Raw genomic sequence first — 9,311 nt, forward strand, 5'->3', positions numbered from 1 at the left:
TAATTTACCCACATTTATTGGAAAAACAATATATTGTTGGAGTTTGTCAATATTTAGTGTCTCTTTTATGGCCTGTAATTTATCCAGACATACTAGAAAAACAGAATATTGTGGAGGATTGTAATTTTCAATGTCTCTGTTTTGGACTGAAAGTCATCTAGATATATTAGAAGAACAAAATATGGTTTAAGTTTGCAAGTAGGAAACAAAATATTGTGGAAATTTATAGGCTTTGAAAGTCTCTGTTTTGGCCTATAATTTATCTACATTTATTAGAAAAACAATATATTGTTGGATTTGTCAATATTTAGTGTCTCTGTTTTGGCCTGTAATTTATCCAGATATATTAGAAAAAGAAATTATTGTGGAAGTTTGTAAGTTTTCATTGTCTCTGTTTTGGCCTGTAATTTATCCATACATATTAGAAAAACAAAATATTGTGGAAATTTGTAAGTTTTCAGTGTCTCTGTTTTGGCCTGTAATTTATCCAGATATATTAGAAAAACAAAATATTGTGGAAGTTTGTAAGATTTCAGTGTCTCTGTTTTGGCCTGTAATTTATCCAGATATATTAGAAAAACAAAATATTGTGGAAGTTTGTAAGTTTTCAATGTCTCTGTTTTGGCCTGTAATTTATCCAGATATATTAGAAAACAAAATATTGTGGAAGTTTGTAAGTTTTCAATGTCTCTGTTTTGGCCTGTAATTTATCCAGATATATTAGAAAAACAAAATATTGTGGAAGTTTGTAAGTTTTCAAAGTCTCTGTTTTGGCCTGTAATTTATCCAGATATATTAGAAAAAACAAATATTGTGGAAGTTTGTAAGATTTCAGTGTCTCTGTTTTGGCCTGTAATTTATCCAGATATATTAGAAAAACAAAATATTGTGGAAGTTTGTAAGTTTTCACTGTCTCTGTTTTGGCCTGTAATTTATCCAGATATATTAGAAAAACAAAATATTGTGGAAGTTTGTAAGTTTTCAGTGTCTCTGTATTGGCCTGTAATTTATCCAGATATATTAGAAAAACAAAATATTGTGGAAGTTTGTAAGATTTCAGTGTCTCTGTTTTGGCCTGTAATTTATCCAAATATATTAGAAAAACAAAATATTGTGGAAGTTTGTAAGTTTTCATTGTCTCTGTTTTGGCCTGTAATTTATCCATATATATTAGAAAAACAAAATATTGTGGAAATTTGTAAGTTTTCACTGTCTCTGTTTTGGCCTGTAATTTATCCAGATATATTAGAAAAAAAAATATTGTGGAAGTTTGTAAGTTTTCAGTGTCTCTGTTTTGCCTGTAATTTATCCAGATATATTAGAAAACAAAATATTGTGGAAGTTTGTAAGTTTTCATTGTCTCTGTTTTGGCCTGTAATTTATCCAGATATATTAGAAAAAAAAATATTGTGTGAAGTTTGTAAGATTTCAGTGTCTCTGTTTTGGCCTGTAATTTATAGAGATATATTAGAAAAAAAAAATATTGTGGAATTTGTAATTTTTCAATGTCTCTTGTTTTGGCCTGTAATTTATCCAAATATATTAGAAAACAAAATATTGTGGAAGTTTGTTTATTTTCATTCTCTGTTTTGGCCTGTAATTTATCCAGATATATTAGAAAAACAAAATATTGTGGAAGTTTGTAAATTTTATGTGTCTCTGTTTTTACCTGTAATTTATCCAGATATATTAGAAAAACAAAATATTGTGGAAGATTTGTAAGTTTTCATTGTCTCTGTTTGGGCCTGTAATTTATCCAGATATATTAGAAAACAAAATATTGTGGTTATTTGTAAGGTTTCATTGTCTCTGTTTTGGCCTGTAATTTATTCAAATATATTAGAAAAACAAAATATTGTGGAAGTTTGTAAGTTTTCAGTGTCTCTGTTTTGGCCTGTAATTTATCCATACATATTAGAAAACAAAATATTGTGGAAATTTATAGGCTTTGAAAGTCTCTGTTTTGGCCTATAATTTATCCACATATATTAGAAAAACAATATATTGTTGGAGTTTGTCAATATTTAGTGTCTCTTTTTTGGCCTGTAATTTATCCAGATATATTAGAAAAACAAAATATTGTGGAGATTTGTAAGTTTTCAATGTCTCTGTTTTGGACTGTAATTTATCCAGATATATTAGAAAAACAAAATATGGTTTAAATATTTCAGCTTTGTTTTGTAGGAAAAACAAAATATTGTGGAAATTTATAGGTTTTCAATGTCTCTGTTTTGGCCTGTAATTTATCTAGATATATTAGAAAAACAAAATATTGTGGAAGTTTGTAAATTTTCAGTGTCTCTGTTTTGGCCTGTAATTTATCCAGATATATTAGAAAAACAAAATATTGTGGAAGTTTGTAAGTTTTCATTGTCTCTGTTTTGGCCTGTAATTTATCCATATATATTAGAAAAACAAAATATTGTGGAAGTTTGTAAGTTTTCACTGTCTCTGTTTTGGCCTGTAATTTATCCAGATATATTAGAAAAACAAAATATTGTGGAAGTTTGTAAGATTTTAGTGTCTGTGATTTGGTCTGTATATTATCCAGATATATTAGAAAAAAAAAATATTGTGGATATTTATAAGTTTTCAATGTCTCTGTTTTGGCCTTTTGAGATATATTACAAAAAGATATATTACTATTCTGGAAGTTTGTTAATTTTCAGTCTCTGTTTGGCCTGTAATTGATCCAAATAATTAGAAAGACAAAATATTGTGGAAGTTTGTAAGTTTTCAGTGTCTCTGTTTGGCCTGTAATTGATCCAAATGTATTAGAAAGACAAAATATTGTGGAAATTTATAGGCTTTGAAAGACTCTCTTTTGGCCTATAATTTACCCACATTTATTGGAAAAACAATATCTTGTTGGAGTTTGTCAATATTTAGTGTCTCTTTTTATGGCCTGTAATTTATCCAGACATACTAGAAAAACAGAATATTGTGGAGGATTGTAATTTTCAATGTCTCTGTTTTGGACTGAAAGTCATCTAGATATATTAGAAGAACAAAATATGGTTTAAGTTTGCAAGTAGGAAACAAAATATTGTGGAAATTTATAGGCTTTGAAAGTCTCTGTTTTGGCCTATAATTTATCTACATTTATTAGAAAAACAATATATTGTTGGATTTGTCAATATTTAGTGTCTCTGTTTTGGCCTGTAATTTATCCAGATATATTAGAAAAAAAAATTAATGTGGAAGATTCTAAGTTTTCACTGTCTCTGTTTCGGCCTGTAATTATCCAGATATATTAGAAAAATAAAATATTGTGGAAGTTTGTAAGTTTTCAGTGTCTTTGTATTGTTTTGTTATTTATCTAGATATATTATCTAAACAAAATATTGTGGAAGTTTCTAAGATTTCAGTGTCTCTGTTTTAGCCTTAATTTATTCAAATATATTAGAAAAACAATATATTGTGGAAGTTTGTAAGTTTTCATTGTCTCTGTTTTGGCCTGTAATTTATCCATACATATTAGAAAAACAAAATATTGTGGAAATTTGTAAGTTTTCACTGTCTCTGTTTTGGCCTGCAAGTTATCCAGATATATTAGAAAAACAAAATACTGTGGAAGTTTATAAGATTTTAGTGTCTGTGATTTGGTCTGTATATTATCCAGATATATTAGAAAAAGAAAATATTGTGGATATTTATAAGTTTTCAATATCTCTGTTTTGGCCTTTATTTATAGAGATATATTACAAAAACAAAATATTCTGGAAGTTTGTTAATTTTCAATGTCTTTCGTTTGGCCTGTAATTGATCCAAATGTATTAGAAAGACAAAATATTGTGGAGATATGTAAGTTTGCAGTGTCTCTGCTTGGGCCTGTGATTTATCCATACATATTAGGAAACAAAATATTGTGGAAATTTATAGGCTTTGAAAGACTCTGTTTTGGCCTATAATTTACACACATTTATTGGAAAAACAATATATTGTTGGAGTTTGTCAATATTTAGTGTCTCTTTTATGGCCTGTAATTTATCCAGACATACTAGAAAAACAGAATATTGTGGAGGATTGTAATTTTCAATGTCTCTGTTTTGGACTGAAAGTCATCTAGATATATTAGAAGAACAAAATATGGTTTAAGTTTGCAAGTAGGAAACAAAATATTGTGGAAATTTATAGGCTTTGAAAGTCTCTGTTTTGGCCTATAATTTATCTACATTTATTAGAAAAACAATATATTGTTGGATTTGTCAATATTTAGTGTCTCTGTTTTGGCCTGTAATTTATCCAGATATATTAGAAAAAGAAATTATTGTGGAAGATTCTAAGTTTTCACTGTCTCTGTTTTGGCCTGTAATTATCCAGATATATTAGAAAAACAAAATATTGTGGAAGTTTGTAAGTTTTCAGTGTCTTTGTATTGTTTTGTTATTTATCTAGATATATTATCTAAACAAAATATTGTGGAAGTTTCTAAGATTTCAGTGTCTCTGTTTTAGCCTTAATTTATTCAAATATATTAGAAAAACAATATATTGTGGAAGTTTGTAAGTTTTCATTGTCTCTGTTTTGGCCTGTAATTTATCCATACATATTAGAAAAACAAAATATTGTGGAAGTTTGTAAGTTTTCAGTCTCTGTTTTGGCCTGTAATTTATCAGATATATTATATTGTGGAAGTTTGTAAGTTTTCAGTGTCTCTGTTTTGCTCCAGATATATTAGTATTGTGGAAGTTTGTAAGTTTTCATGTCTCTGTATTGGACTGTAATCCAGATATATTTGGAAAGAAAATATTTTGTGAAGTTTGTAAGATTTCAGTGCCTCTGTATTGGCATGTAATTTATATAGCGATATTTGAAAAAGAAAATATTTTGGAATTTGTAATTTTTCAATGTTCTTGTGTTGGCCTGTAATTTATCCAAATATATTATAAAAACAAATTATTGTGGAAGTTTGTTTATTTTCATTCTCTGTCTTTTGGCCTGTAATTTATCCGTATATATTAGGAAAAGAAAATATTGTGGAAGTTTGTAAATTTTATGTGTCTCCGTTTTTACCTGTAATTTCTCTAGATATATTAGAAAAACAAAATATTGTGGTAGATTGTTAGTTTTTATTGTCTCTGTTTGGGTTTGTAATTTATCCAGAAATAATAGAAAACCAAAATATTGTGGTTATTTGTAAGGTTTCATTGTCTCTGTTTTGGCCTTAATTTATTCAAATATATTAGAAAAAGAAATTATTGTGGAAGTTTGTAAGTTTTCACTGTCTCTGTTTTGGCCTGTAATTTATCCATACATATTAGGAAACAAAATATTGTGGAAATTTATAGGCTTTGAAAGACTCTCTTTTGGCCTATAATTTACCCACATTTATTGGAAAAACAATATATTGTTGGAGTTTGTCAATATTTAGTGTCTCTTTTATGGCCTGTAATTTATCCAGACATACTAGAAAAACAGAATATTGTGGAGGATTGTAATTTTCAATGTCTCTGTTTTGGACTGAAAGTCATCTAGATATATTAGAAGAACAAAATATGGTTTAAGTTTGCAAGTAGGAAACAAAATATTGTGGAAATTTATAGGCTTTGAAAGTCTCTGTTTTGGCCTATAATTTATCTACATTTATTAGAAAAACAATATATTGTTGGATTTGTCAATATTTAGTGTCTCTGTTTTGGCCTGTAATTTATCCAGATATATTAGAAAAAGAAATTAATGTGGAAGATTCTAAGTTTTCACTGTCTCTGTTTCGGCCTGTAATTATCCAGATATATTAGAAAAATAAAATATTGTGGAAGTTTGTAAGTTTTCAGTGTCTTTGTATTGTTTTGTTATTTATCTAGATATATTATCTAAACAAAATATTGTGGAAGTTTCTAAGATTTCAGTGTCTCTGTTTTAGCCTTAATTTATTCAAATATATTAGAAAAACAATATATTGTGGAAGTTTGTAAGTTTTCATTGTCTCTGTTTTGGCCTGTAATTTATCCATACATATTAGAAAAACAAAATATTGTGGAAATTTGTAAGTTTTCACTGTCTCTGTTTTGGCCTGTAATTTATCCAGATATATTAGAAAAACAAAATATTGTGGAAGTTTGTAAGATTTTAGTGTCTGTGATTTGGTCTGTATTTATCCAGATATATTAGAAAAAGAAAATATTGTGGATATTTGTAAGTTTTCAATGTCTCTGTTTTGGCCTTTAATTTATAGAGATATATTAGAAAAACAAAATATTCTGGAAGTTTGTTAATTTTCAATGTCTTTCGTTTGGCCTGTAATTTATCCAAATATATTAGAAAACAAAATATTGTGGAGTTTGTAAGTTTTCAGTGTCTCTGTTTGGGCCTGTAATTTATCCATACATATTAGGAAACAAAATATTGTGGAAATTTATAGGCTTTGAAAGACTCTGTTTTGGCCTATAATTTACACACATTTATTGGAAAAACAATATATTGTTGGAGTTTGTCAATATTTAGTGTCTCTTTTATGGCCTGTAATTTATCCAGACATACTAGAAAAACAGAATATTGTGGAGGATTGTAATTTTCAATGTCTCTGTTTTGGACTGAAAGTCATCTAGATATATTAGAAGAACAAAATATGGTTTAAGTTTGCAAGTAGGAAACAAAATATTGTGGAAATTTATAGGCTTTGAAAGTCTCTGTTTTGGCCTATAATTTATCTACATTTATTAGAAAAACAATATATTGTTGGATTTGTCAATATTTAGTGTCTCTGTTTTGGCCTGTAATTTATCCAGATATATTAGAAAAAAAAATATGTTTTTCACTGTCTCTGTTTTGGCCTGTAAATATTGTGGAAGTTTGTAAGTTTTCAGTGTCTCTGTATTGTTTTGTTATTTATCTAGATATATTAGAAAAACAAAATATTGTGGAAGTTTGTAAGATTTCAGTGTCTCTGTTTTGTAATTTATCCAAATATATTAGAAAAACAAAATATTGTGGAAGTTTGTAAGTTTTCATTGTCTCTGTTTTGGCCTGTAATTTATCCATATATATTAGAAAAACAAAATATTGTGGAAATTTGTAAGTTTTCAGTGTCTCTGTTTTGGCCTGTAATTTATCCAGATATATTAGAAAAACAAAATATTGTGGAGATTTGTAAGTTTTCAGTGTCTCTGTTTTGCTTGTAATTTATCCAGATATATTAGAAAACAAAATATTGTGGAAGTTTGTAAGTTTTCATTGTCTCTGTATTGGACTGTAATTTATCCAGATATATTAGGAAAGAAAATATTTTGTGAAGTTTGTAAGATTTCAGTGTCTCTGTATTGGCCTGTAATTTATAGAGCGATATTTGAAAAAAAAATATTTTGGAATTTGTTTTGTAATTTTTCAATGTCTCTTGTTTTGGCCTGTAATTTATCCAAATATATTAGAAAAACAAAATATTGTGGAAGTTTGTAATTTTTCATTGTCTCTGTTTTGGCCTGTAATTTATCCAGATATATTAGAAAACAAAATATTGTGGAAGTTTGTAAATTTTATGTGTCTCTGTTTTTGGCCTGTAATTTATCCAGATATATTAGAAAAACAAAATATTGTGGAAGTTTGTTAGTTTTCATTGTCTCTGTTTTGGTTTGTAATTTATCCAGATATATTAGAAAACAAAATATTGTGGTTATTTGTAAGGTTTCATTGTCTCTGTTTTGGCCTGTAATTTATCAAATATATTAGAAAAAAAAATTATTGTGGAAGTTTGTAAGTTTTCAGTGTCTCTGTTTTGGCCTGTAATTTATCCATACATATTAGGAAGCAAAATATTGTGGAAATTTATAGGCTTTGAAAGTCTCTGTTTTGTCCTATAATTTACCCACATTTATTAGAAAAACTATATTGTTGGAGTTTGTCAATATTTAGTGTCTCTTTTATGGCCTGTAATTTATCCAGACATACTAGAAAAACAAAATATTGTGGAGGATTGTAATTTTCAATGTCTCTGTTTTGGACTGAAAGTCATCTAGATATATTAGAAGAACAAAATATGGTTTAAGTTTGCAAGTAGGAAACAAAATATTGTGGAAATTTATAGGCTTTGAAAGTCTCTGTTTTGGCCTATAATTTATCTACATTTATTAGAAAAACAATATATTGTTGGATTTGTCAATATTTAGTGTCTCTGTTTTGGCCTGTAATTTATCCAGATATATTAGAAAAAAAAATATTGTGGAAGATTCTAAGTTTTCACTGTCTCTGTTTTGGCCTGTAATTATCCAGATATATTAGAAAAACAAAATATTGTGGAAGTTTGTAAGTTTTCAGTGTCTTTGTATTGTTTTGTAATTTATCTAGATATATTATCTAAACAAAATATTGTGGAAGTTTCTAAGATTTCAGTGTCTCTGTTTTGGCCTTAATTTATCCAAATATATTAGAAAAACAATATATTGTGGAAGTTTGTAAGTTTTCATTGTCTCTGTTTTGGCCTGTAATTTATCCATACATATTAGAAAAACAAAATATTGTGGAAATTTGTAAGTTTTCACTGTCTCTGTTTTGGCCTGTAATTTATCCAGATATATTAGAAAAACAAAATATTGTGGAAGTTTGTAAGATTTTAGTGTCTGTGATTTGGTCTGTATATTATCCAGATATATTAGAAAAAGAAAATATTGTGGATATTTGTAAGTTTTCAATGTCTCTGTTTTGGCCTTTAATTTATAGAGATATATTACAAAACAAAATATTGTGGAAGTTTGTTAATTTTTCAATGTCTTTCGTTTGGCCTGTAATTTATCCAAATATATTAGAAAGACAAAATATTGTGGAGATATGTAAGTTTGCAGTGTCTCTGTTGGGCCTGTAATTTATCCATACATATTAGGAAACAAAATATTGTGGAAATTTATAGGCTTTGAAAGACTCTGTTTTGGCCTATAATTTACACACATTTATTGGAAAAACAATATATTGTTGGAGTTTGTCAATATTTAGTGTCTCTTTTATGGCCTGTAATTTATCCAGACATACTAGAAAAACAGAATATTGTGGAGGATTGTAATTTTCAATGTCTCTGTTTTGGACTGAAAGTCATCTAGATATATTAGAAGAACAAAATATGGTTTAAGTTTGCAAGTAGGAAACAAAATATTGTGGAAATTTATAGGCTTTGAAAGTCTCTGTTTTGGCCTATAATTTATCTACATTTATTAGAAAAACAATATATTGTTGGATTTGTCAATATTTAGTGTCTCTGTTTTGGCCTGTAATTTATCCAGATATATTAGAAAAAAAAAATATTGTGGAAGTTTGTAAGTTTTCACTGTCTCTGTTTTGGCCTGTAATTTATCCAGATATATTAGAAAAACAAAATATTGTGG

General features: G+C 27.5%; 1 protein-coding gene across 2 annotated transcripts in view; it reads right to left on the bottom strand.

Annotated features, from left to right (window-relative positions):
• LOC143229753 (tyrosine-protein kinase receptor-like) overlaps nt 1–9,311 on the bottom strand; it is a 215,406-nt gene that overhangs the window by 48,762 nt on the left and 157,333 nt on the right. The gene's annotated exons all lie outside the window — the stretch shown is intronic.

Source organism: Tachypleus tridentatus, chromosome 10 (assembly GCF_004210375.1).
Source record: "Tachypleus tridentatus isolate NWPU-2018 chromosome 10, ASM421037v1, whole genome shotgun sequence".
Lineage (NCBI taxonomy): Eukaryota > Metazoa > Arthropoda > Merostomata > Xiphosura > Limulidae > Tachypleus > Tachypleus tridentatus.